Raw genomic sequence first — 27,030 nt, 5'->3', positions numbered from 1 at the left:
ATAGCCATCAGGTCCAGGAGCTTTATTTGTTTTCAGACTATTTATTACGGAGAAGACTTCTTGTTGCATAAAAAGATGCCTTAAGTAGAGCCTTCTGCGTTTGATTTATCTTTGGGAAGTTTAGATTCTTAAGAAAACTCTCTCTCTAATTCTGTAGTTTTTATTTTTTGTGGGCCATATAGTTTAGTATATAAATCTTCAAAAGTTTTGATAATTTCTTCATTAGTATTATATGTGTTCCCTTGGTATTCAATTTCTGTTATCGTAGGGGCACTATTCTTAACATTTATTATCCTCGTCAGTAATCTTGCCCGTTCTAAGTACCTTGCTAAGGTTTTCATTTCTGTGAAAGAGAACTGTTCTGTATGCATTATATACAATTCTTTTTGTAAGTTGTTCATCTGTTCTTCCAGTACTGAGTTTGGTTTTTTTTTTGATGGATTCTTGTATTTTGATTTTTTTTCTTTTAGTTTTGTCTCTTTCTCTTTATATATTTTTTCACAGTATGATGTTTTTTAAATCAAAATTTCCTTAATCCTTGCTTTACTTGCGGCCCATTGAATATCATAGGGAATAACTGTCCATGTTAAGTCATGATCGAGTTCATCTAATATGTTGTTAATTTCCTGTATTATAACCTTTTTCTGTAGTAAGTTTGGATTTAGGGACCAGTTTATACCCCTTGATTTCAGGTTTAGTTCACTAGGCCACCTTATTTTAATTGCAATCTTTGAGTGGTCTGAAAAAAAAAAAAAAACACTAGGTTCTGTAAAAAAGTTTATTTCCGCCTTTAGGAATATTTCCGATATCAGAAAGAAGTCTAATCTAGACCATGATTTATAACACTGGAAGTAGTATGTGAATTTTAATGTACATGGGTTTTTGCTCTGGTAGCAATGTGGGCCAAATAAGTTAAAATCTGTTTTTAGATTATCGCTATATAGACTTGGCTTGTTCCGTCTGTCACAAGGTCGATTACTGCATTCCAGTCACCTCCTACTATATAGTAGTAATATGGAAATTGAGTTAGGATGTTAAATATTTCCATGATAAAATGTTGTTTCGCACATGGACTATACAGGCTCAAGGAAAGAAGTGGTTTCTGTCATACCTCTCAACCTGGAAACATCAAAAATCTGGACAAGAGCCATGAAAAATAGGTACAAATCTGTATGCTGATTAACATCTAATTTGCATACATAATTATGTAACCCCACCAACACCAGTGGAATTATGGGATACTAACTTTTGAACACAAACTGAAGAATAGACTACCAAAATATGGCATCAGAGTCCCCCTGCAGCCATTCCAATGTCCCATTACCTGGCTATTTTGCCGCATTTACCATAAACACTAATGTGTGCATACTGCTTTACTTCTACAATGATTATTTGGATTTTATTTTTACATTTTGCAGAACATCAATGCATAAACACCAACAGATATCTGATACACAAAGCAATACTGTCTCACAATGAAAATAGACATGGCATTAAAACGTCTCTGCCCTTGAAACTCACATTCACTGAAACAGCATTGAAACCTGCACCACATCCAAAGAAAATGCATCTGGCCAGTGATGGATAAAGATTACCTTTGGACTGTTTTCAAATCATTGGCCCCTTGCACACAAAATAAGAAACATACATGTGTTCTTTTCTTTGATACAACTTCTTGACTTTAAGTTATATTCTTTGTATAATACAGCACACTTGTCAGACAGAGCACTTTTTAAATTTGTTTGAATGCACATTTTTCCAGTAGGCTGTACTGTAGGCATTAGGCAATGAAAGAAAATGCAAGAACCAATAACTGCAAAACTGCCCAATTCAGAACATTTCCATCATAAAAATCTACTTCCACACCGAAACTATAAACAGAATGACAGTAGTGTAAGCCACAGGCATCTTGCACAGCTTTTCTCACACTTACTTTCAATTTCAATTTTTTTTTTTTTGGGTGGCGGGCAAAAGGTCAAAAACCAGGGACACATTTTAAACATTGCTTGTATAATTTTGGAAAGTTGCTAGAATAAAATGTTACCACCATGCATGTTACTGGCAGTGGCAAATCTTGAACCCAGAACACTATAGACTACAGTCAGTGCAACATAGCACTATGCTAAATCAGCAGTTTAAACAAGAGGAATATGAAACTTAATGGTATCATTTAGTGAATTCAGTTCTCACTTCTCACCATAGCTCTCAACCTCTTAGCACAAAAAACATGGACAAACAAAGCCAATAAAGGGGGAATAGTACATAAAACTGACTTCTCACTCATCATAAAACCTGGACAAACAACAAAGCCAATAATGGGGGGGAATACAAATTCTGTTGTCACCATAGCTCTCAACTTTTTGCACAAAAAATCTGGGCAAAGCTGAGAAATGGTGGTGTCTAGAGACTTTAGGCTCTTTTTACCCTGTACCAAAGGTACAGGGTTTGAGCCTAAATATCTCCAGCCACCAGGTGTATTACATTGGGGGCCATAGCTCTCAACCTTGAATCTCCAAAATGAGAAACACTCTCTCACAATGTGGAACAAATAGGAAAAATGTGGAACGCTTACTAACAACTTCAACTAAGAAACTCTCAGGATGGCTATAATGTGATATTTTAACTTATAGAATAGGTCTTTTAATGAAATAATATAATTCCGTTCCATTTACCACTGATATCAGCTAAAATATTGCTAACACTGAACGTGTGACAGACCCTTTCAATGTGTAACTTTGAAGAACATGAACTTTTTAGGACCCCAAATGACGAACGTTGCTCAAAATGAGATCCATTTGAGAGGTATGACCACCATCTAGACAGTAAAATGAGTATGTGCCATACCATGCTGCCCAAAATTATACACAGTTCTCCTGTCAACAAGAGCAGACTTCATTGGCATGACAGTCAGTAAGTCGCATGTGACATGTTATTTAAACAAAATGTTGGCAAATACAGTTTAATTCTAAATATGCATTCTGTATCTGTGATGTTTTCAATAACATGGTTAGTTTTATAATGTTTTGTAAAACTCTTCACCTTATCAGATGCTTAGTTCCAGTTGCACATACCTACTTTGGTGCCATTTTTCAGCAATGCATGCAGTTTACAGATCTAGGTCCCAGTAACAACTTCCACTGCTCAGCAAGAATGCTTAGTATCCTTTGTATCTGTTCTAATTAATGAGCCAAGTAATATGAGGAGCACTTGTCCCAAGAGATAAAATAATGCAAGGTATTTGTCAAAAAACGTCCGAGGGAAATGTCCCCAGGCTGTTAGGTTTCATATGTCTTGTTTTTTTAATTGCTGATAGCATTAACTAAGACCTACATACCTGATGACAATGGGAGAACCTCCACCTGAAATATGCAATGTTAGTTTTTTTTCCCCTTAATGCTACTGCTGTGTGATGCGGTTATTTCCACATCCTAGAATTATACTAGAAATCTTCATTGTTTTGTACATAATTATTTCATAAACATTTAACTTTCAGGAATTCAAAAGACTCTGCTGGTTATATGAGTAAATGAAGCCCTTGGATACATGTCTAGTTTTATACTGTGCAACTCTGCAGACTTTTCAGATTGGTATTTTTGTAATTTTCTTTTTTAGTCACAGTGTAAAGCACATATTCTTTTCTTCTTCCACAGATGCAGCATAGCCATTTTACAGATAGCTGCTGTACACAGACTCTCACACTGTTCTACACCTTATTTAAAAGAGAATGTAGAGAGTCTGTGCCATTGAGAAAACGTCCTTAACCTCTGCTGAATGTGCAGAGTTATTTTATTCCTAGCAAGAGCTCATTACGTCAAGCATTTTCACACACACACACACACACACACACACACACACACCCTTTGTTCCTTTTCTTACCTAATAATTCCCAGCAAAGTCCAAACAGCAGCCAAAAGCAAACGGAGCCCCTCTAGCAGCAAAGCAAACATCCCATTCTCTCGGGACCCCTCTAGCCGCAAAGCAAACATCCATTCTCTCAACAGCATAAAGTTACAGCAGTGAAGTCCCTCAGCAGTCCGTCTAGCAATTCTTGCAGCAAAAGTCCCAGCAGTGGAGTCCCTGTCCCTCTAGCAGCAAAGTCCCAGCAAAAACGAGCTGCTACAGCGGATTTCCGTCCGTCTAGCAATTCTTCTCTCCTGCCTGCTCGCAGCCAGACAGAAATGATGATGTGAGCTCCTTGAGCTCAATTCCGACTGGCTGGTATTGCTGACGGAGTTGACGTCATCGTGCACATGATGACATCAGCTCCAACAGAGCAAAAATTTAAAAAATAAAAATAAAACAGCAAAGCAATCGGAAATGAAGGGGTGCCACCCGGAAATCGTGGCACCCCTTCATTTAGACCTCAAAACTCGGTAAAAACAGAGTAATTTGGGACGGTTGGGAGGTCTGGTATCTGTAGACTAGAGCTTTTAACTGAAAAACAGCACCATCTTCCAGTTATGTCTGAGTCATGATGTACAGCTGTTTCTTTACACAAGTTTTTAATTAAAATTGCAACCCCCCCTTACTGTTCATTACCTGACACTATAATTGTTTTTATCCATGCTTTCTCTCCATCTTTCACCCATTCTTCCTTTAATATGTGTGTTTCTTGAATAAATATAATGTTTGCGTCTGATTTAAAAGCCAAGTGCATAAATAATTTCCTTTTCTTTTTATCTTGTATCTCTTTCACATTCCAAGAATCAATTATCCACATCCCTTTTTCTTGCTGTTTTTTCCATTAATGTTAATTTGTTTTGTTGTCTTCTTGTGTTTATATGAATATTTCTTTATACTGTCACCATGTATTTCTCTATTCATGCAGCACTTAACTCTTCCAGCTCTATCTCTGTGCCTACCCATAAAACTACCATGTCCGGAAGACATTAACAGTTTATAACCGAGAGTTATGTTTCTTTTTTTGCAAGTTAGAATTTGACATTTTATGACACCCCTATGTAATAATTTTTCCAAAACCTTTATATTACAAAAAACAATAACAAGGTACACTAAGATTGGCATATCATACCTGGCTCACCTTTCCTGGCCCACAACTCCATATTTAAAAGGATTGCCCAAATTATGTAACCTTCATTTTAAACTGTACTTAACTATGAATGACCTTATTTAACCATTTATCTTGTTTTCATACTTTTGTATTTTTTCATTTTTCAAGTTAAATGTTTGCAATATACTGTTTCTTGACTAGCATTTTTCATGTGATTTAGCACACCAAGAAACAGTAGTCACGATGATGCCAACCCATACTTCTTATAAGCAATGCTGATTCCCGAAAGCTACTTGGACCAATCATACACCATAAATGTTTTGCAAGATTTCACTACTTTACTGTTTCATGTTTCACCAATGACGGACCATTTGAATACCCTCAGTGTCTAGGAAGACTGTCCATAACAATCAGTGTTTAGCTGCAACAAAAGAATAGTAATTGTTTCGAGAGGCATTTTATAATAAAACAAAGGCATCTGTATAGGTTTAACAATATACAAGCAAGCATTAAATCACTTTTTTTCCAGTGTTGTAACAAGAAATATAACCTATCAAGACAGCTGTACTGCCTTTAAGGTTTGATGCATATCAAAGAAAGGTTACTTGTTCACATTTAAATCTCACACAAGAAATAGATTGCAATCGTTTGGAATTACTTCTATCAACCAGTATAAGGAATATACTAGATGTAATTACTACTCTACTACTTCATAAATGAATTCTCATGTTTGCCCCATTAAAAGTAACCTCCTGTCATGTTTTCCCTTCTTTTAAGGTTACGTGCTGCAATTTGGCTCCTTTATTTACTGGAGCTCTCAAGTATATAAAACTAGAACATTTCAGATTACCTTTTTTAACCATTAGTATATTACAAGTAGTTTCTAATACACACATAGTATAATCAACATTTTATAGTCACTAAAACTTTAGTTGTGGAACAAGCCAGAATTTGTAACAGTAATAACTTAATGCAGTTCACGTGTATCTTGTATTTTTGTAATAGCAATAGTAACAGGAGCATAACAATTTTTTCCCGATGACTGATTTACAGTAAATTACTTCCTACAGAATTTACTAGAGTTACAAGGGTTATGGAGCATTTACTTTAGCCATATTTAAAATCCCTTGTGGCATAGTTGTATAACTTGCTTCTTGGACAAAAAACACTGGCATTTCAACTACAACTTTTGTTTTCTGTACGACTATTACTTGTATCATGTCAATGCTTCTCAGATATTTGGCAAAAGCATACTTTTGCCAATTGTAAGAAAAACCTGAATGATTCAGCTCTTACCTTGCTATTCTCTAATGTGACAAAATATTATGCATTACAGTTCCTTTATTAATTTGGAGCTTCGCACCTCTTACAGCAATACACATTTTTACCTTCCAAAAATTTTACTATATATATATTTTTATCATCTGAGTGATTCTACCAAATGAATAATTTGTTCCTTCAAAGTTCATGCTCCCTTACAGAAATCAAAGCACCTATACCGTTTTCCAGTCTGAAGCAGTAGTTTGTACAGGGTCAAAACTCTGCTATTTGTCCATAACTGTTATGCTTTCATAAACAAGGGAAATTTCTCGTTTGCCATACTTCATACTTAATACTGCTCTTCCAATAATTCTATTCGATTTCCTGGATTTAATTATTTTGGAAACTTTGCTTTCTGACACTAACCAAAGTCAGTTGAAACAAGAAACATTACTTTTTGTTTTGTCATCAGGTTACTTACCCGTGTATTTGTCCTCTTTAGCTTGGAATAGTCCAGCTCAATGGAAAAGGAAGAGATTGGAGTGTTACTTGCCAAAATGTCCATATAGGCAATTGCTTCCTTTTAATATTTAATGTCACACAGTTCATCCCATTTTTAGGTGCCTCTTGCATTTACGGGAACATTATGACCCATCTGTACTTTTGTATCTTATTCATTTTAAATCTCCTCTAGAGAATGCTTCCCGTTGAGGTTTTTTCAGGTTATAACATCTGGCAGTTCATTGAAGATTTTTATAAACAGTGCTTTTGCTTCTTTGACCGATTCGATCGTTTGGTTAACATCCTTATGTTGGGAAATTAATGTACTCGGATACCTCATTTAGAACTTGCTATTAAATAAGCACAGAATAGAAATAATTGTCTTTGCTTCTTTATTTGGGAGGGTAAGTCCTGCGCAAATGATATTTTGCTTCCATTCCATGAAACAGATTTTTTTTCTTTGCTGGCATTAGAATTTTATAAACATCTTGATTACGAAACTTAGCATAAATTTGGCTAGGTTTGTCCAAGCTTTGCGAAGAGCTTGGTGTACTCTTTCAATCATCATCTCAACAGCTTCTGAATCATTCTCTAAAAGGCGCCTGCAACTTGTTTTACTGTTTCTATTAGCTGTATTTGTTCGTATTTTTCTGGGACACCTCAAATTAGTATATTGTTCCCCCTACTTCTAGCCACCAAATTAATGTTTTTCTGTTGCATCTCATGGATCTTCTTGGCATTTATTTCATTTTCTTTTTTAATTTGGTTTACTTTTAATTAGTTTTCAGATACTTTAGCTTCTGTTTTTTTCTAGTCGGAAAGCCATTTGACTTGATGTGTTTCTGAACTTTACAAGCTGGTCCGAAAAGTTATGAATGGCTATTTGGTGAGGTGGTAATGCAGATTTTAGGTCAGCTAGGTTGAAAGTTTGCTCCACTTTAGATTTTGTAGAGAGTTTCAGGTTCTCCTATCATTTTGTGGGTCTTTGCCTTTTTATTATAGTTTCTTTTTCATGTGTAACCACTTGCAAGTATTTAGTTTTAACCACTTGTGCTTCCATTATTTCAGTTTCGCTTGTCATTTTGGTCAGCTTGGCTTGCCCCTCTTTTTCCTTTGCTTCTATTAGACTGTATCAAGCAGTTATCTCATATTTGCACTGGCGTGATTTGCTTAGAAGAAGGTTTATTTAATATTTCTCAGGATATTTGATTTAACTCTTCATTGGAGGCACTGTTTTGGTTGTGGATGTGTTACCTACCAAAGAGAAAGTTTCTGAACCTTATTCTTCATGGCTTTTAGCACATTTGTTGTTTTTGTGGAGCTGTGTTAAGGAGCAACATTTTCTAAATTCTGCTGCATTCTAACACAAACATGCAATAATTTTTGTAGTATTGTTGACTGGATCAGGAAAGCTAAACTAGAAAATGGCAAGGAATGTAAACAAGCATGTTTTAATGTGACAACAGCAGGATGGCCTTTTAATGTCTCTTTTTTTTCAGAAGACAATGTGAAATAACTCCAGATACAAGCTGCCACAATAATTTGCTACAAATATATAACTGTATTATATTTTTACAGCTAATGAATAAAATAAAATAGCAGTTTTCAAGAACATTCAACACAGACTTCACTGGAAAGTCTATAGCAGAGGCTTGAAAGGTAACATCAACGCTGAAGAGTGGCATTTAAACACATTTTGCAAAGCACACAACTGAGAAATGGCAGTGATACAAGTCCCTTGAAGTGACATAATATCCTCTTATTTCTTTACCTTTCTGGCAGAATTTCTGAGATGTTTGAACATATGCATCAAATGTAACCAATAATCAATTTAAAATATAGATGCATATCCTAGATATTTTCTCTACTGTGTGTCTACAAGGTACTCCAAAGTCTTGCAAGAAATGAAGGAAGTCATGTTTTTGACACTTTGCTCCCAAGCAGGTGCACAAAAGACTCAACCAGAATGATCCAAACAAAACACAGCAATGTGTACACAAAACTATCTGGAAACCCCCATTCTGTGTGAAGAATAACACTAAAATACTGATGCACATTTTGGTGCATAAGCCAAAGCAACGTCATGCAACTCTGCAGACAGGACTAAATTCAAAACTTGGTAACAGAAGTCATGCTGTATGGGACTTGATTCCCTTAGTGTCGATTTGCCTAGAAGTATGACTGTGTACAAGTCATTTAATCAGACACTGCTCCTGGATTTGCCTCGGAAAAGACACCACTGTGCTTAATAGTCCTAGATGATTAACAAACATATAAACAGTGGTTTGATATGCTAGGCAAATGGATCATGTTATTGTACTTTAATCTTTGTCTGTGATCTGCAATTAATATCAATGCTTGTGGCATGGAATGAGGCTGAAAAGGTTCAGTGTGGATCAATGGATCACTTCAATTCCCTCGCTCGCACTCGCTCTCTCTCTCTCTCTATATATATATATATATATATATATATATATATATATATATATATATATATATAGGTGTGTGTGTGTGTATATATATATATATATATATATATATCTACAGTGAATATAAAAAGTGTATACACCCCTGTCAAAATACCAAGTTTTTGTGATATAAAAAAAATGAGACCACAATAAATTATTTCAAAACTTTTCCCACCTTTAATGAGACCTATAACCTTTACAATTCAATTGAAAAACAAACAAATCTGTTAGGGGAAAAATATAACAAATAAAGTACAATAAGCTGGTTGCATAAGTGTGCACACCCATAAACTAATACTTTGTTGAAGCACCTTTTAATTTAATTACAACATTCAGTCTTCTTATGTAGGAGTCTATCAAGCATGGCACATCTTGCCTTGGTAATATTTGCCCACTCTCTTCCTTGCAAAAGCACTCCAAATCTATCAGACTGCAAGGGCACCTCTTGTGCACAGCCCTCTTCAGGTCACCCCACAGATTTTCTATTGGATTTAGGTCTAGGCTCTGGCCGGGCCATTCCAAAACTTTGATTTTCTTCTGGTTAAGCCATTCTTTTGTTGATTTGGATGCATGCTTGGGGTCATTGTCGTGTTGAAAGGTGAAATTCATCTTCATCTTCAGCTTTCTAGCAGACGCCTGAAGGTTTTGGGACAAAAGTGACTGGTATTTGGAACTGTTCATAATTCCTTCTACCTTGACTAAAGCTCCAGTTCCAGCTGAAGAAGAGCAACCCCAAAGCATGATACTGCCACCACCATGCTTCACCGTGGGGATGGTGTTATTTTGGTGATGCGAAGTATTGTTTTTGCTCCAAATGTACCTTTTGGAATTGTGGCCAAAAAGTTCAACCTTGGTCTCATCATATCACAACACATTTTCCCACATGCTTTTGGGAGATGATGTATTGTTTTGTAAATTTTAGCTGGGCCTGGATGTTATTCTGTGTAAGAAAAGACTTCTGTCTTGCCACCCTATCCCATAGTCCAGACATATGGAGAATACGGGAGACTGTTGTCACATGTAGTACACAGCCAGTACTTGACAGAAGTTCCTGAAGCTCCTTCAGTGTTGCTTTAGATCTCTTGGCAGCCTCCCTGACCAGTTTTCGTCTTGTCTTTTCATCAATTTTGGAGGGATGTCCAGTTCTTTGCAAAGTTACTTTTGTCCCATATTTTCTCCACGTTTTGATGACAGTCTTCACTGTGTTCCATGGCTGCAGAAATTTTTTTGTACCCTTCTCCTGACTGATATCTTTCAACAATGAGATTCCTTTGATGCTTTGCAAGCTCTCTGCGAACCATGGCTTTTGCTATAGTAGGCAACTGAGTAAATGTCAGGAAAATCCTACTAGGAGAGCTGAACTTTATTTGGGGTGAATCAGAATCTCTTTAATTGATGGCAGGTGTGTACCCAAGAAGACTGAATGCTGTAATTAAATCAAAAGGTGCTTAAACAAAGTACTAGTTTAAGGGTGTGCACAGTTATGCAACCAGCTTATTGTACATTTTTTATTTTTTATACTTTTTCCCCTAACAGATTTGTTTTTCAGTTGAATTGTACGGGTTACAGGTCACATAAACGTGGGGAAAGTTTTGAAATGATTTACTGTGGTTTCATTTTTTTTATATCACAAAAACCTGGCATTTTAACAGGGGTGTGTGTACACTTTTTATAGCCACTGTTTACACACACACCACATTTTTTGGGGGGTGTGGAGGGGAGAATTTACTGATGCTGTTATATATTCTGTACAGTAAAACAAAAACAAACATGACTCATTGTGCTTCCGTCCGTTCACACAAACCTCCTGTTATTTACAGTGTACCAACAACCTTCTTGACAGGCTCCTCTACTTTTGGCCACTAATCAGCATAAATCTGCATTTTTTCCAGAGAGTCTGTTATTCAAGTCATAGATGATACAAGAATATTAGTACATAATATATGTTACTATTATTCTGACATCTGATTCATATTCTTAGGGTGAAAGGTGAATGCAATTTTACTCTCTGATTTATCTCCATGGTTTCATAGGTTCATAGGTTGGTACTAGGCTATTGGCCCTAGGGCTTATACAAGCCTAGCCATAACAATTCCTTGGTTATTTCTTCCACAATATTTATTTCCCTGGACCCCTGTTTAGCAGGGCGAATGATGTGATCTCCCATCCAGTCGTCAAGGTTCCTTCGGAATAGGGCCAAGGAGGTGCTCTGCTTGACATGTATGGGCAAGTCTACTCCAGAGTATGGGGGTCACTGGGTCAGGAACCTATCCCTCCAGCATGTTTTGTTCACTGTGATGACAAGGTTGAGATCCCTGGAGCGTGTGCCTCTGAGGGATTGGGATTTCTTTAAGTGGAGCATGTCCAACAGCTCAGGGTTTGACATGGCCTTGAATGTTAAGCAGAGATCGCCTCTGAGTAGACAATATTTCACAGAGTATAGCTGCAGTGTTTTTAGACGGTCAGCATAGGGCATCTGCTTTAGGCCTGGGATTCTTTTAGTGAGGTATTTCTGCAGCCTTTCCAGCTGTTGCAGATGTCTTGTGAGGTACATACCAAACGGGGCATTGTACTCTATAATGGGTCTAATGAGGGATGAGTACAGTGGGACAATGACCTCCTTTTTTCTGGATGAAAAGTCCTTAGTGATGAGGTGTGCCACATAGAAGGATTTCCTGACTGTTGTGACGATGTGGTTATCGAAGGTGAGATCACTGTTCACCTGTGTCCCTAAGTCTCTCATGGGTCTATATCATATATTCAAAACTCCAAAATGTCGAACACCATATGTTCGAACTTGGAATTTTGAATATTGAAACACTGAACGCTCAGAATAGCGAATTTTTTTCCCAGGGAAAAATTTGCTGTTCCGATAAACATTCACTCAACACAAGCACACCAAATAAATAAACCACACACATACATTTAACAAAACCCAACCCCACACTAAACCACATACATTACTAACTATCCACTTACCTTAACCTGCACCCTAACCTTAAGGTCCATAACTCTCGCACCACAGTGGAGGAAACAGCGAAGCCATGGAACGGCCCATCAAAATCTTGTCCTAGGTAAGATTTCGATATTCTGGGGCTTCACTATTTTCACCATTCGATATTTTCGGTTCGATGTATTCACATTCGGCATTGTACCTGTTCGGAATTTTGATATAGACCAGTCTCTCATCACACTTTTGGTGTTTAGTGTACTGCCACCTATATGGTAATTCATGGGTACATGGTTTTCCGCAAAGGGGATAACTATACATTTCTTGGCATTAAGCTTGAGCCCACGGTTCTGTCACCAAGCATCTGTTTCTGTAGGCCCCTTTTGTAGAATATCCACATCATTTGGGGATTCAATAATGGCTCCCAGTTTGCAGTCATCTGCGAACTTTGTTAGCCAGAGCCCTTTAGTATTGGCCTGTACTTCAGAGAAGTAGATGCCAAACAAGAGCGGTCGCAGGACTGAACCCTGAGGTACTCCACTTGTCTGGAGCTGGATTTGGAGTTGGCTACTTTTACAGTCTTGGTTCTGTCAGTAAGCCAGTTGGCAACCCATCGAGTGATGTAGGGATTTATGCCCAGCTTAGTAAGTTTATCTATGATTCCAGAGTGGGGGATGGTGTCGAAGGCCTTGGCGAGGTTCAGATAGGCTGTGTGGACCGCCTTACCTTCGTCCACAGCTCTGGAGACTGATTAGAAGAAGTCAATCAGGTTCAGGAGACACGATTGGCCCTTCACGAACCTAAACTGGGTGGGGTCCAGTGTTTGAAGGTTGCCAATGCCTTTGTTTATAAGTTACATGATAATGCGTTCCATGCCCTTGCAAATCAGGCTCGTCAGACTGATGGAACGGTGGATCCCCTCTTGTGGAGTAGGATAACTGTAGCTGTGCGCCACTCAGTGGGCATGAAGTCTGAGGTGAGGCTATGATTAAACATGACACTTAGGCGAAGTGCCAGTTCATCATGTAGTGCACAGCCCGGGATGTCCTCTGGTCCCATGGAAAATTAATTGCAAGTCTTGGGACTTGAACTATGAACACCTGCATGTAAAGCTGCAACTCTTACCATTACACTACCTCTATACTAGGCTAACGAACACAGGGGCTTCTTTAAGCCTAGCCATGTATCCTAACTTTTAGGAATCTTAAGATTATTCTAAGGGGTATATGTAGGCTCGGGCTTGGGTGGTCAAGCATTTACAGGATTCCTCTATCTTGGAGAGACAGGTGTCAAGCCAGGGATGAAATTCAGATTTCCCATCCACTGGAACAAATTACATCTGATTTGGGTTAGGAAAGAACTCTGCTACACATGGATGAGAAGGTTCTTTCAGAGAAGTAGTAGTCACCAAGACACATACCTGTCCCTCCAACAAGTCCTATTTATGTTATAAGCAAGGTTCAAGTCCCTTCATTGGGAAATTGTGATGCTACTTGTTTTTTAGGTCCATTAGAGCAGGATCCAGGATGCCTTGTGAGTCAAGCATATACTGCCCCTCAACAGGAGTACAGGAATAGGGCTTTGAGGCAGTCTGTGTGGGACATATTTATGCCCTGTATTCTTTTAGTGAAGAACCTCTGTGGACATTCTACTTTTTGCATGTGCCTGGTGATGTCTATACCAAAAGAGGTATTGTACTCAATGACTGGCCTGATGAGGGCCAGAGCCAGATACAGTGGAAGAGTGAATTCCTTTCACCCATGTGGCATACCCTTGCTTATAAGTTGTGCAACAGAATGATTTCCTTAATACTCTAGACAAATGAAGGTTGAAGACAAGGTTAATATCTACAAGCCTTCCCAAATCTCTGACAAATGGGTCTATTTAGGGGTGTGTTATTAATAAAGTAGTTTCCATGGGTAGCAGACTTCCTGAAGGATGCTATTATGCACTGCCTAGCACAGAGTTTTAGACCACAGCACTGGCACTAGTTATTTGTTTGAGTCAGTCCTTGAGAAACAGAAGGTTCTGAAGAAAACTGAGCCCTCGTGTCAGATCCACTTTCAGTTCTCTTGTAAGCTGCCTGACAGACAAGAGGAACTGAAGCTATCCATTTTTGTTGGAAGTTACAGATTACGTCTGGACGATTCAGCATGATCTATAACTGGCACAGCAAAAAACAGCTCTTCGGAGTGGACAGCAAAAGACCCCTTGAAAGGGGTATGAATGGTAACTGCAGGAAATGTTTAACCTGAATCAGAACTCATATCAACAGCCGCAGGCTCATCAGAAAACAGTGGGGACTCTTGCAGAAGGAGGTATGGCTTTAAGTTTAACAACATTAGCATATTTAGCAATGACGACGGAGTGCTTTATAAACTTGTCTAACTTAAAAAATAACTGTTCTTTAGACTGGGTAAACCTAAAAGAGCTTACCTGACTACAGAAGTAGGAAAGAAGGAAGTGTAGGACTTTTTCTTGACTATCCTTACAGATAACAGAACTGAAGACTGAGGGTCTTGCAGAAACGTCTCTAACCTGAACCTCTAACAAAAAGGAACAAATTTCCTACTTATATCTCCATAAATTAGCCTCATTAAAATCTATGGAAATACCATAAGGCACATTCTCGATCTCTGAATGTAAACAATGTAATCCAACACCACTTTCTTGCAAGCTACAGGTCCCTCTCTATGACCTAGGAAACCCATACCATGTATTTAAACTTATTAGAAACACTAACCATCCAACCCAATACCATATTCATGGGTGACTTCTATTACCCCACTATTAACTGGGAATCCTAGATGACAAATGTACATGCACAGATATTCCTGAATTTTGTGAACACAGGAACTACTCTAAGGCGAGCCTCCTGCTATTAAGTGAGAGCCTGGCAAAATTTCAAGCCCCTACAAACCCTGAAAACACTTCTGCCTACGCAGAACTGTTCACAGAAACCCTGCACATGCATGTTAACAGCTGCATACAGGCAGCTGTACCCACCAGGAAGAAGTACAGAATTAACTCAAAAAACAAGCAGGATAAAGAAACTCTCAAACTAAACAAACGAATCAGAGGACAAATAAAGTCTACCAAAGCCAAATTTGAGGAAAGTTTGGCCTCCCAGGCCAAGGACAATTACAAAGCATTCTTTAGCTATGTCCGCAAAGGCAAAACACAATTGTGTGCAGAGCTCATTGTAAATAGAGCAACCTATACCGTGCCAGAAGATTTAGTAAACCTCTTGGCTAATAAATTCATCTCCAACTTTACTCCTCTCTTCCCCACAACCTTCCCTCAGGAAATAACATCAAATATAACTCCCCCTACTATCACTAGGGAAAAGGTCCTTAACGCTCTCTCTAAGACCAAGAACACTGCATCAATGGGCCCAAACAATATCCCAGGATAAGGTAAAAACACAACGACCATCCAAGTATTCAATCCACACACACCATCAACACGTGGCATCTTCAGAGTGAATGGAATCAAATTGCTCCCTTACTTTTATACATAATGTTAAAACAATGCTCTAATTGGCCAACGCCATAATTACCTTGTTCTTAAAGAAGCATACATCAGGCTATACAATACAGCTTATGCACTTATAAAAACTGTCTTATAAAACATATATATTTCTACAACATTTTTCCTAGTGAAAAATAGTCAAGTCAAGTCAAATTTTATTTATATAGCACCTTACAGACAAAATATGCCACCAAAGTGCTTTACAAAAAATAGGAAAAAAAATAAAATACAAATACAATCAACATACATTACTAAAAGCCAAATCATAAAATAAGTCTTAAGATTTGATTTAAAAACTGCCACTGAAGAAGACTGCCGAATATAAAGTGGAAGCTCATTCCAAAGTTTTGGAGCTGCAACAGCAAAAGCTCTATCTCCCCTAGTCTTTAATCGTGACCTTGGGACCTCAAGTAAAGACAAATCTTCTGAGCGAAGTGCCCGAGCAGGAACATAAGAATGCAACATCTCTGATAAATAAATTGGAGTCAACCCCCTTAGGGCTTTAAATACCAATAACAGAATTTTAAAACGAATTCTATAGAAAACAGGTAACCAATGTAAAGCTGCCAATGTGGGCATAGCATGATCAAACTTACGTTTGCCTTCCAAAAACTTCCCAGCAGCATTTTGAACAAGCTGCAGGCGGAATAAGGCCCCCTGACTCACTTCAAATAAAATGGAGTTGCAATAATCTAAACGTGAGGTTATAAAAGCATGCACCACAATTTCAAGATCACACTTAGACAAAAAAGGTTTCACCTTAGCCAAACGTCTTAACTGATAAAAAGAGGATGCCACTACCTTATTTATATGACCCCTAAAACAGAGATCTTTATCCATTTTTACCCCCAAATTAATGACAGAATCCTTCAAATATGGAGTCAATTCACCACAATCTATCATAATGGAGTCATTATAACGCCTAGAACCAAAAAGCACCACTTCTGTCTTTCCTTCATTAAGACTCAAGAAATTTTCCATCATCCATGTCTTAGGCTCACACAGGCAATCCAGAACCCTTGATATTGATCGACCATCAGCCTCATCCAAAGGTAAATAAAGTTGACAATCATCAGCATACAGATGAAAGTCAATACCATATTTCCGTAAGATATCTCCCAGCGGCAAAATATAAATACAAAACAACAAAGGCCCCAAGATTGAACCCTGTGGAACTCCCCAGGGAAGATGGAAAAAATCAGATGAAAAACCACCCAGCTGAACACATACCATTCTTTCAGAAAGGTAAGACCTAAACCAATCTAACGCCGAACCGGTGATTCCCACATAATGTTCAAGATGGTGCAAAAGCACCTCATGATCAACTGTATCAAAAGCAGCCGTTAAATCCAACAGCACTAATAATACAGATTTTCCTCCATCAGTTGCAAGAAAAATATCATTCAAAACTTTCAACAGAGCTGTCTCAGTACTATGTAATGGTTTAAAACCAGATTGAAAATTTTCTAGGAAATTATTTTTATCTAAAAAATCCAACAATTGGCCATAGACACATCTCTCCATCACCTTGCTCAAAAAAGGTAACTTAGAAATTGGCATATAATTAGCCAATACAGACGCATCAAGGCCCGATTTTTTCAATAGTGGATGCATAACCCCCTTTTTAAAATCATTGGGCACTACACCGGAAAGTAAACTAGTGTTAATTATTGTCAACACAACCGGTGCCACTGTTGAAGATACGTCCTTATAAACAAACGATGGTAAAACATCGTCAGGAGAACCACTAGGCTTAGCCTCATTTATCATTTTAACTAAATCTGACAATAATATTGGATTAAAAGTACAAAATTTCTTCGAAACAGGAATCAGTGGACCCTGTAAAGAAACCATAGGCACAGTCATCCTTAAGTTAACAACTTTATCCATAAAATATTTAAGAAAATCATTACAAATTGTAGTTGAAGCCTGAACTGGGAAATAGTCTTGAGCATTTAAAACAGAATCAATTACATCATACAAAATCCTGGGATTATGAGAATTTTCAGAAACAAGGTTAGAATAGTATATATTTTTTGCAGATTTTACAGTATTCTGATAAACCTTCCAACTTTCCCTCAAAGCAATTAAATATACGGAAAGCTTATTCTTTTTCCACTGCCGTTCACATCATCTACATTCTCTCCTTGCAACTCGAGTAACATCCGTTACCCACGGATTTCTTACTGAACTTTTCTTTTTTAAACGCAGAGGGGCAATAATATCCAAAATATCCCTACAGGTCTCATTAAAGCAGCTTAAAAATCCATTCAATGTAGACCATTCTGAAAATTGAAATGTAGCTTCTCTAAATAATAAAGAAAACCTCTCAAAAACATCTTGATTAAAAAAACGTCTGAGTCTAACAGGAACAGAATGATTTTCTACACTAGAATACAATTTAACATCAAATACAATAGGTTTATGATCAGAAAACACAGCATCATGTATGCAAAGATTTTCCACAACAAGCCCAGATGATAATACCAGATCCAACATATGACCACATTCATGAGTGGCCCCATCAACACACTGATTTAAATTAAAACAATTTAACAAATCACAAAAATCTGAAACAAGAGGCTTATCTGGGCAACAAACATGAATATTATAATCCCCAAGTAATATAATCTGATCATAACGTAAAACATACTCAGACAAAAATTCAGAAAATTCAGATATAAAAACCTTATTATAACTTGGAGGTCTATAAACCACTGCACAAAGAAGTGGACTTAAATGACCCAATTTAAATAAGCATAATTCAAAACTACTATAAGTAGTTACAGGATATAGTTGTTTTATTAACAAGTTTGTTTTACAAATAACTGCCAGTCCACCGCCACGTCTTAAAACTCTAGGCACACTAATAAGCACACAGTCCACCGGCACCATTTCATTCATAGCGCTCCATTCACCAGATGGAATCCAAGTCTCAGTTACGCAAAGTAAGTCCAACATATGTTGCATAAAAAATTCTTTTAGAACAAATGTCTTATTAGCCACTGACCTGGCATTCACCAGTCCCCACTTTAAAGTTGACAGAGCTCCTACAGCAGGCAATGCTTTAGCTACCGGTTTCAAATTCCTCAAATTCACTCCTCTCAAACAGCAGCGTCGATAGCGTGGAAAAGAAACACAATCCCCCATCGAGGAATCAACAACAGGGATACTCCACGAAGCTATAGGATTCCACATCTGCCCAGACACCAAAGACCCAGGAAGCAGCCTTCGCTTAACTCCCAGAATATATAACATATAACATTTTTAAAACAACACTTTAAAACATTACATTTTTCAAAACATTGCTTTTTACAAAAAATTGTATGCCAACAGTAAACAGTTTTTTCCCCTTCTATATAACATTTGCCCTTTGTTTTAATATAGGTTTTAGGGAGATGTGTTCATTTAAACCAGGTGATATAAAGGCTTTTAACAAAATCTGCCATTTGTATTCCAAAGGTTCCACCTTCAGGTTTTCATCTCCCCCTCTTTCACTAAACAACACCCTATCTATAACAAAAAAATACAAATCTCCTAAAATTAATACACTTCATGCTGTGTACACATAGGGCATTGTGTATGTCATAGGTTCATAGGTTCATAGGTTTATACTAGGCTATCTGCCCTAAGGCATTTATAAGCCTAGCCCAAATTATTGTGGCTTACGCCACCCCTTATATGAAAAAATACTGTGCCCATTAGTTTGTTGTGCCTCTGTCCAGCAGTGACCCAGAGATGATTCCCGGGGTAAACCTACGATCTCCCATCCACAGGTCTAGATTTCTCTTGAACAGAGTCAGCGAGGTGCTCTGCCTCACATGGACCGGGATTTTATTCCACAGCATAGGGAGTCTCTGAGTGATAAATCTATCCCTCCAGCACGCCCTCTTTATATCCGTGCTAAGGTTTAAGTCGCTTGCTCTAGTGGTTTTGGTGGATTTGGATTTTGAGGTGGAGCATGTCCATTAATTCCAGGCTGGACATGGCCTTGTATGTCAGGCACATGTCACCTCTGAGCAGACGGTATGCGACTGAATAGAGCTGGAGTTTCTTCAATCTGGCAGCATATGACAGATTTTGGAGTCCCTTTATCCTTTTGGTGAGGAACTTTTGGGGTCTCTCCAATTGCTGCAGATGTCGGGTGAGATACATCCCGAATGGGGCATTGTACTCGATCATTGGTCTGATAAGTGAAGAGTACAGGGGAACAATGACCTCACTAGATCTGGATGTGAATCCCTTCATGATCAGTTGGGCAATGTAGAAGGTCTTTCTAACCACTTTAGCAATGTGAGTGTCAAAAGAAAGGCCACTGTCAACCTGGGTCCCCAGGTCCCTGATAACCTCTTCTGTGCTTAGTGGATTGCCACCTATATGGTAGCTTGGGGTTACCTTGTTTTTCCCGAAGGGTATGACTATACATTTTTTGGCGTTTAACTTCAGGCCATGGCTCTGGCACCAGCTATCTGTTTCCGTGAGTCCCTTCTGAAGGATATCAGTGTCTGATGCACTTTCCACTATGGCCCAGTTTGCAGTCATCTGCAAACTTTGTCAGCCAAAGTCCTCCCATGTTGGCCTGTACTTCTGAGAAGTAGATGCTAAACAATAGGGGGCCAAGGACCGAGCCCTGTGAGACACCACTTGTGACCGGCTTGGAGTCTGACACAGCGCCAGCAACTCTAACCCTGTGGGTTCTGTCCTTAAGCCAGTTTGCAACCCATCTTGTGACATATGGGTTTACATTTAAGCTGGTAAGTTTTTCTACAATACCCGAGTGGGGTATTGTGTCGAAAGCCTTTGCAAGGTCAAGGTAGGCTGTATGGACTGCCTTTCCCTCATCAATGGCCTTGGTGACTATTTCGAAGAAGTCCACCAAGTTCAAAAGGCATGATCTTCCCTTGACAAAGCCAAACTGGGTCGGGTCCAATGTCTGCAAGTCCCTATATCTTTGTTTATGAGCTCCATTATGATCCTCTCCATAGCTTTGCAGACTAGACTTGTTAAGCTTATGGGCGGTAATTACCAGGGTCCGTGGCCACCTTTGTGGAGTGGGACCACAGTTGCCACGCCACTCCTTGGGCACCTATCCTGTGGTAAGGCTGAGATTAAACAGCTGCCTTATGTGCGGGTTTAATTCCTCATTTAGCTCGTGTAGCACACAGCCGGGGACACCATCCGGTCCCATTGATGCTGTGTTTTTAGCTTTAGAGAGAGCAGCTTTCACCTGCGCATTTGAGATGTCCGGGAGGCTACACTCGGCTGGGATAGTTATCTCTCCTTTAGGGGGGGAGAGGGGGGTGAAGTTTGCACTGAACCTGTCTGCCAGTATGTTGGCAATGTCTGTGGGTTCAGTGACCCTTAATGGCCCTAAGATGTTCAGCTATCATGTCTTTTAGTCTCCTAATGGTCTTCCCTACATAGTAGGCACTACAGTTGGTACACTTTGCCAAATAGACCACCTTTGTTGTGTTACAATTGATCTTCCAGGACAGGAAATAGTTCTATTATACCCATGTATAGTAACATAAGGGCCCTCATTAATATACATGCACATCCTACAAGTACCACATCTACTCATCTTGGAGACACTATTTATGGTGTTGTGCTGTTCCAAAAATTCTTTTATATTCCTTCCCCTTGAATAAAATACTCTAGGGCAAGCCCCCAATAGATTTTTGAGTTCACCACTGAAACAAAAATTTCATGCTGTACGAACAACTTCCTCTATTTCTTTTGTTTGACTATTATAAGTCAACACTAAAGCCCTAGAATTAACTTCATCTTGTTGTTTGGATGTTATCGCAATGTTAGTATTCTTAACCCCTAAAATAGGAAGAAATGAAGTATTTATTTTATTTAGAACTTCTTTACATGTTTTAATCAACAATTTCAGGGGATAGCCTCTTTCCAAAAACATCCCGATCAGAATATATAATTCTTCTTCCAAGATTTTGTTGTCATTTATAATTCTAGACAACCTTACCATTTGCCCCTTTACAATACCCCTACGTTGATGCAAAGGGTGACAACTACTGTAATGCAATAGTGAATTACTGTGTGTTTCTTTCCGATATATTTTACTTGTTATACCATCTACACCCTTTGACAGTTAAACTTGGCGATATTTTTTAATGACACCACTAAGACAAACAACATTTCAGATAACGAGGTGGCAAGTATTGTTTGTAAAAGAAAGAGCACTTTTATTCCACCATACAATAATGAAGTAGCTATTTTTGAGAAAATGTGTATTGGTGGTTTGATTAATAACAGTAAAACAAGTCAAAATGTGCAGTATGATGGCAACTTAAATAAGAAAGAAAGAGAGGCTTTAAAGCAATTGGTAACCAATAAAGAGCTAAGAGTTATGAAACCAGATAAAAGTGTGTGTGTGTGTGTGTGTGTGTGTGTGTGTGTGTGTGTGTGGGGGTTCAGTCATTATGTCAAACATAGATTATGTTGCCAAAATGATGAACATTTTGGATGACACCACCACCTATCTTAGAGTTTCTTTAAATTAGATGAATATTTCTTATCACAGAATTGATTTTTTTACTAGATGCACTATACCAGGGAACAATTGATGTGGATGATTATAACTATTTGAAAGTTGATCACCCTGTTACCCCGGTTGTGTTTGGAATTCCAAAGACACAAAGATTTGAACAATCCACCGTTTAGAGCTATAGTTTCATCAAAGGGTTCAAAAACGGAACCACTGGCTGCTTATGTTGATAGGAAAATACAGCAGGTTGTAAAAAGGGCTCATCATATATTAAAAGATTCTTGGCATTGCTTGCAAAGGTTAAACATTTTCCAGAATATGGACACTGACCGGTCCTTTTTAACTGTTGATGTTATAAATCTGTTCACAGCAATACCCCATGATGAAGGTATAGATTATTTTATTGAAAGTTTGGTTAGAAGTAAATGTTTGAGTAATGACAATGTGAATTTTGTTGTGTCCTGTATGGAAATTGTACTTAAGAATAATTATTTGACTTTTGAAGGCGAGATTTTCCATCAGATTTCAGGTGTGGCAATGGGGGAAAAGTGTGCCCCCAGTTTTGCAAATTTAGTTTTACTTGAATGGGAGGAACAGTTTGTTTTGAAGTCTATATATAAGGACAAAATATTATTATACAATTGGTTCCTTGATGATGTACTGATTTTGTGGAAGGGGAATGAACAAGAAGCAAAGAATTTTGTTGATTATTTGAATACAACTACGTTTTTTAGATTTACCAGTAAGTGGAGTGATAAGCAAATTGATTTTCTGGATATAACTCTTGCAAAGGGTGTAGATGGTATAGCAAGTAAAATATATCGGAAAGAAACACACAGTAATTCACTACTGCATTACAGTAGTTGTCACCCTTTGCATCAACATAGGGGTATTGTAAAGGGGCAAATGGTAAGCTTGTCTAGAATTATACATGACAACAAAATCTTGGAAGAAGAATTATATATTCTGATCGGGATGTTTTTGGAAAGAGGCTATCCCCTGAAATTATTGATTAAACACGTAAAGAAGTTCTAAATAAAAGAAATACTTCATTTCTTCCTATTTTAGGGATTAAGAATACTAACATTGCGATAACATCCAAACAACAAGATGAAGTTAATTCTAGGGCTTTAGTGTTAACTTATAATAGTCAAACAAAAGAAATAGAGGAAGTTGTTCGTACAGCATGGAATTTTTGTTTCAGTGGTGAACTCAAAAATCTATTGGGGGCTTGCCCTAGAATAGTTTATTCAAGGGGAAGGAATATAAAAATTTTTGGAACAGCACAACACCACAAATAGTGTCTCCAAGATGAGTAGATGTGGTACTCGCAGGATGTGCAAGTATATTAATGAGGGCCCTTATGTTACTATACATGGGTATAATAGAACTATTTCCTGTCCTGGAAGAGTCAATTGTAACACAACAAAGGTGGTCTATTTGGCAAAGTGTACCAACTGTAGTGCCCACTATGTAGGGAAGACCATTAGGAGACTAACAAGACAGGATAGCTGAACATCTTAGGGCCATTAAGGGTCATGACATACACAATGCCCTATGTGTACACAGCATGAAGTGTATTAATTTTAGGAGATTTGTATTTTTTGTTATAGATAGGGTGTTGTTTAGTGAAAGAGGGGGAGATGAAAAACTGAAGGTGGAACTTTTGCAATACAGATGGCAGATTTTGTTAAAAGCCTTTACATCACCTGGTTTAAATGAACACATCTCCCTAAAACCTATATTAAAACAAAGGGCAAATGTTATATAGAAGGGGAAAAAACTGTTTATTGTTGGCATACAATTTTTTGTAAAAAGCAATGTCTTGAAAAATGTAATGTTTTAAAGTGTTGTTTTAAAAATGTTGTTAAATGTTATGCATATACATATATATATATTTCACTAGGAAAATGTTATAGAAATATATATGTTTTATAAGACAGTTTTTGTAAGTGCATAAGCTGTATTGTATAGCCTGATGTATGCTTCTTTAAGAATAAGGTAATTATGGCGTTGGCCAATTAGAGCATTGTTTTAACATTATGTATAAAAGTAAGGGAACAATTTGATTCCATTCACTCTGAAGATGCCATGTGTTGATGGTGAAAGCGCTTAGTGTGTGGATTAAAACGTTTCAGAATACTTGGATGGTCGTTGTGTTTTTACCTTTACTAGTGTAATATCCATTGGGTATTTTTTACGGTTTTTGGTGTGTTATTTCGATCTAAGAGAATATCCCGGGATGCCTTCTAAATAGCATGAAACAAGACCTATCAGGGCCTCAGGAATTACTATTTAACTGTAGCCTCCAAACAGGCTTCGTGCCTCATGAATGGAGAAAGGCGACAGTCATCCCTCTGCAGAAAGGTGGACTATCTACAGACCCTGGAAACTACAGAAACATAAGTCTCACTAGTCTTACATGTAAAGCCATGGAAAGAATTATCATGGAGATGATCAACAGAGATAAGTGAACCTCCAGACACTGGATCCAACCCAGTTTGGTTTCAAGGGCAGATCATGCCTACTCAACCTGACCGACTTCTTTGAGAAGGTCAACAAAGCAATGGATGAGGGCAAAATCATTCACACTGCTTACCTTGACCTGGCCAAGGCATGTGACACAATACTCCACTCAGGCATTGTTGACAAACTCAAGAGGTTAGGTACAAACCTGTATGTCACCCAGTGAATAGCCAACTGGCTCGCAGACAGGACCCAGGAAGTTAGAATTGGGGAGTCCACCTCTAGAAAGAGGCCTGTCACAAGAGTTCATCAGGGATCAGTCCTTGGACCGCTCCTTTTTGGCATTTACTTCTCAGACGTCAAGGCCAATGTCACTGGTCTGTGGCTGACTAAATTTGCAGATGATTGCAAATTAGGAGTGGTCATTGAATCTCACATTGACACAAATGTTCTCCAGGACGGCTGACAGACAAATAACTGGTGTCAGAGTCATGGACTAAAACTAAATGCCAAGAAATGCATAATAGTATCCTTTGGGAAGTCATCACATCCCTGGTAACTATCATATTGACAACATACCCCTTACAGCTGATCCAGTAGTCAGGGACTTAGGGACACACAGATAGTAAATTAGCCTTTGACCATCAGGTGTCTACAGTGGTGAGGAGATCATTCCATGTTCCACAACTTACAAACAAAGGTATGGCATCTAAGTCCAAGGAAGTCACTGTTCCATTGTATTTGGCATTCATCAGACCTATCATTGAGTACAATGCAACCTTTGGTATGTACCTAACCATTCATAAACAACAACTGGAATGTCCACAGAGGTTCCTCACTAAAAGAATACAGGGCGTAAGTAATATGTACTATGCAGACCACCTTAAGGCCCTATCCCTGTATTCTGTCTCCTGCAGGCTTTTGAGGGGAGATTTATGCCTGGCATACAGGGCATTGTCAGACCCCACTCTGATGGACCTCCTGCACAGCCACAAAACAAACAGTAGCAGATTTACCCATTCTAAAGACTTAAACCTTGCCTGTGATATAAACAGGACCTGCTAGAGACATAGGTATGTATCCCAGAGACTACCCAGTCTATGGAACAGGCTCCCTATCCATGTGAAGCAGAGTTCCTCCCTAACCTAATTCAAGTGCAGTTTGGACAATTGGATGGGAAACGGGAAATTCATCCCTAGTTTGGCGCCTATGTCTCTAATGCAAACAGGTAACCTGTAAAGGGTTCATCTCCCACGCCCATGCTTACACTTATCAAGGGTATCAGAAATTGTCAGAGATTTGGGATGCATGGCTAGGCTTAAAAAGGCCCCTGTGGTCATTAGCCTAGTAAACACCTATGAACACACATTTGTCATGACTGTTGGTAAGAGTAATCTCCTTGCCTCACTCAAAACTATCAGAGGTATGAGTCAAAGGCAAGAAAAGGACAAAGCTAAATTAACAAAACTGAAAAAGAAAAGGGTTGATATCTACCACAGCTCCCAGGAGAATTGAAATGTCAACAAGATTACAAAGAGTGGAAATGTCCTAAAGAAAGCAAAAGGTTCTTTCAAACAGCAACACATTTCTTTCTTTTTAAATCTTTATTAAATCACAATTTACATAATGACATAGGTATACATACATTAATAGAAATAGTGACATTTTCATTATTTTCATGAAGTATACACATTTTCTTTTTAAATGCCATTCAAGTCCAACCTTATATAAATTGCTCAATGCCTGACTTCCCTTAAATCTTACGCCTCCTCCTGAACATTATTCTGCATGTATTACTCCTACTAACTTCATTTATTTATATGTAATTTGCTATTTCTGTTTTCTTAAGATGCCATCTCCAGTTCTTTATCGCCTTTTCAATATTCAGTGCTTCAATTACAGCTGGTTTAGATTTTGATTTCCATTTTGGCAAGCCAAATCATGCAGGCTCAGTAGCTAAATTTTTAGTACATTGCTTTTTGGTGCAGAAGGCTGTGGGTTCTATTTTTACACTAAGCGGATGGATTAATTTTTTCCAATGCTGACATTGCAGTACATCAAAAGCGAGATGCTGCACTACTGAGTGTGCCTTCCTTCCTTCATATGGGACACTGAACAGAGGCAATATCTGCCTGAGATGGTAGTAGCTCAGGTGGATGTAAAAAATACTACATCCCTTTTCGAAAACAGTGAAAGAACAACTTTCTCAAGTCAGTATAGATATTGTGGGTCCCTCCTGAAAAGATGTCACGTGCATAATGGGACTAACCTGAAAAAAAAAAGTGTAAATAAAAAAAATATAAATAAATAAAAAAATGAAACTTGATAAGGCTTA

General features: G+C 38.1%; 1 protein-coding gene across 9 annotated transcripts in view; it reads right to left on the bottom strand.

Annotated features, from left to right (window-relative positions):
- LOC122816469 (myosin phosphatase Rho interacting protein) overlaps nucleotides 1-27,030 on the bottom strand; it is a 3,136,467-nt gene that overhangs the window by 1,166,027 nt on the left and 1,943,410 nt on the right. The gene's annotated exons all lie outside the window — the stretch shown is intronic.

The sequence above is a fragment of the Protopterus annectens genome, chromosome 12.part0 (genome assembly GCF_019279795.1).
Source record: "Protopterus annectens isolate FY-2018-M chromosome 12.part0, PAN1.0, whole genome shotgun sequence".
Classification (NCBI taxonomy): domain Eukaryota; kingdom Metazoa; phylum Chordata; order Ceratodontiformes; family Protopteridae; genus Protopterus; species Protopterus annectens.
This window is presented reverse-complemented; position numbering and strand designations above follow the sequence as displayed.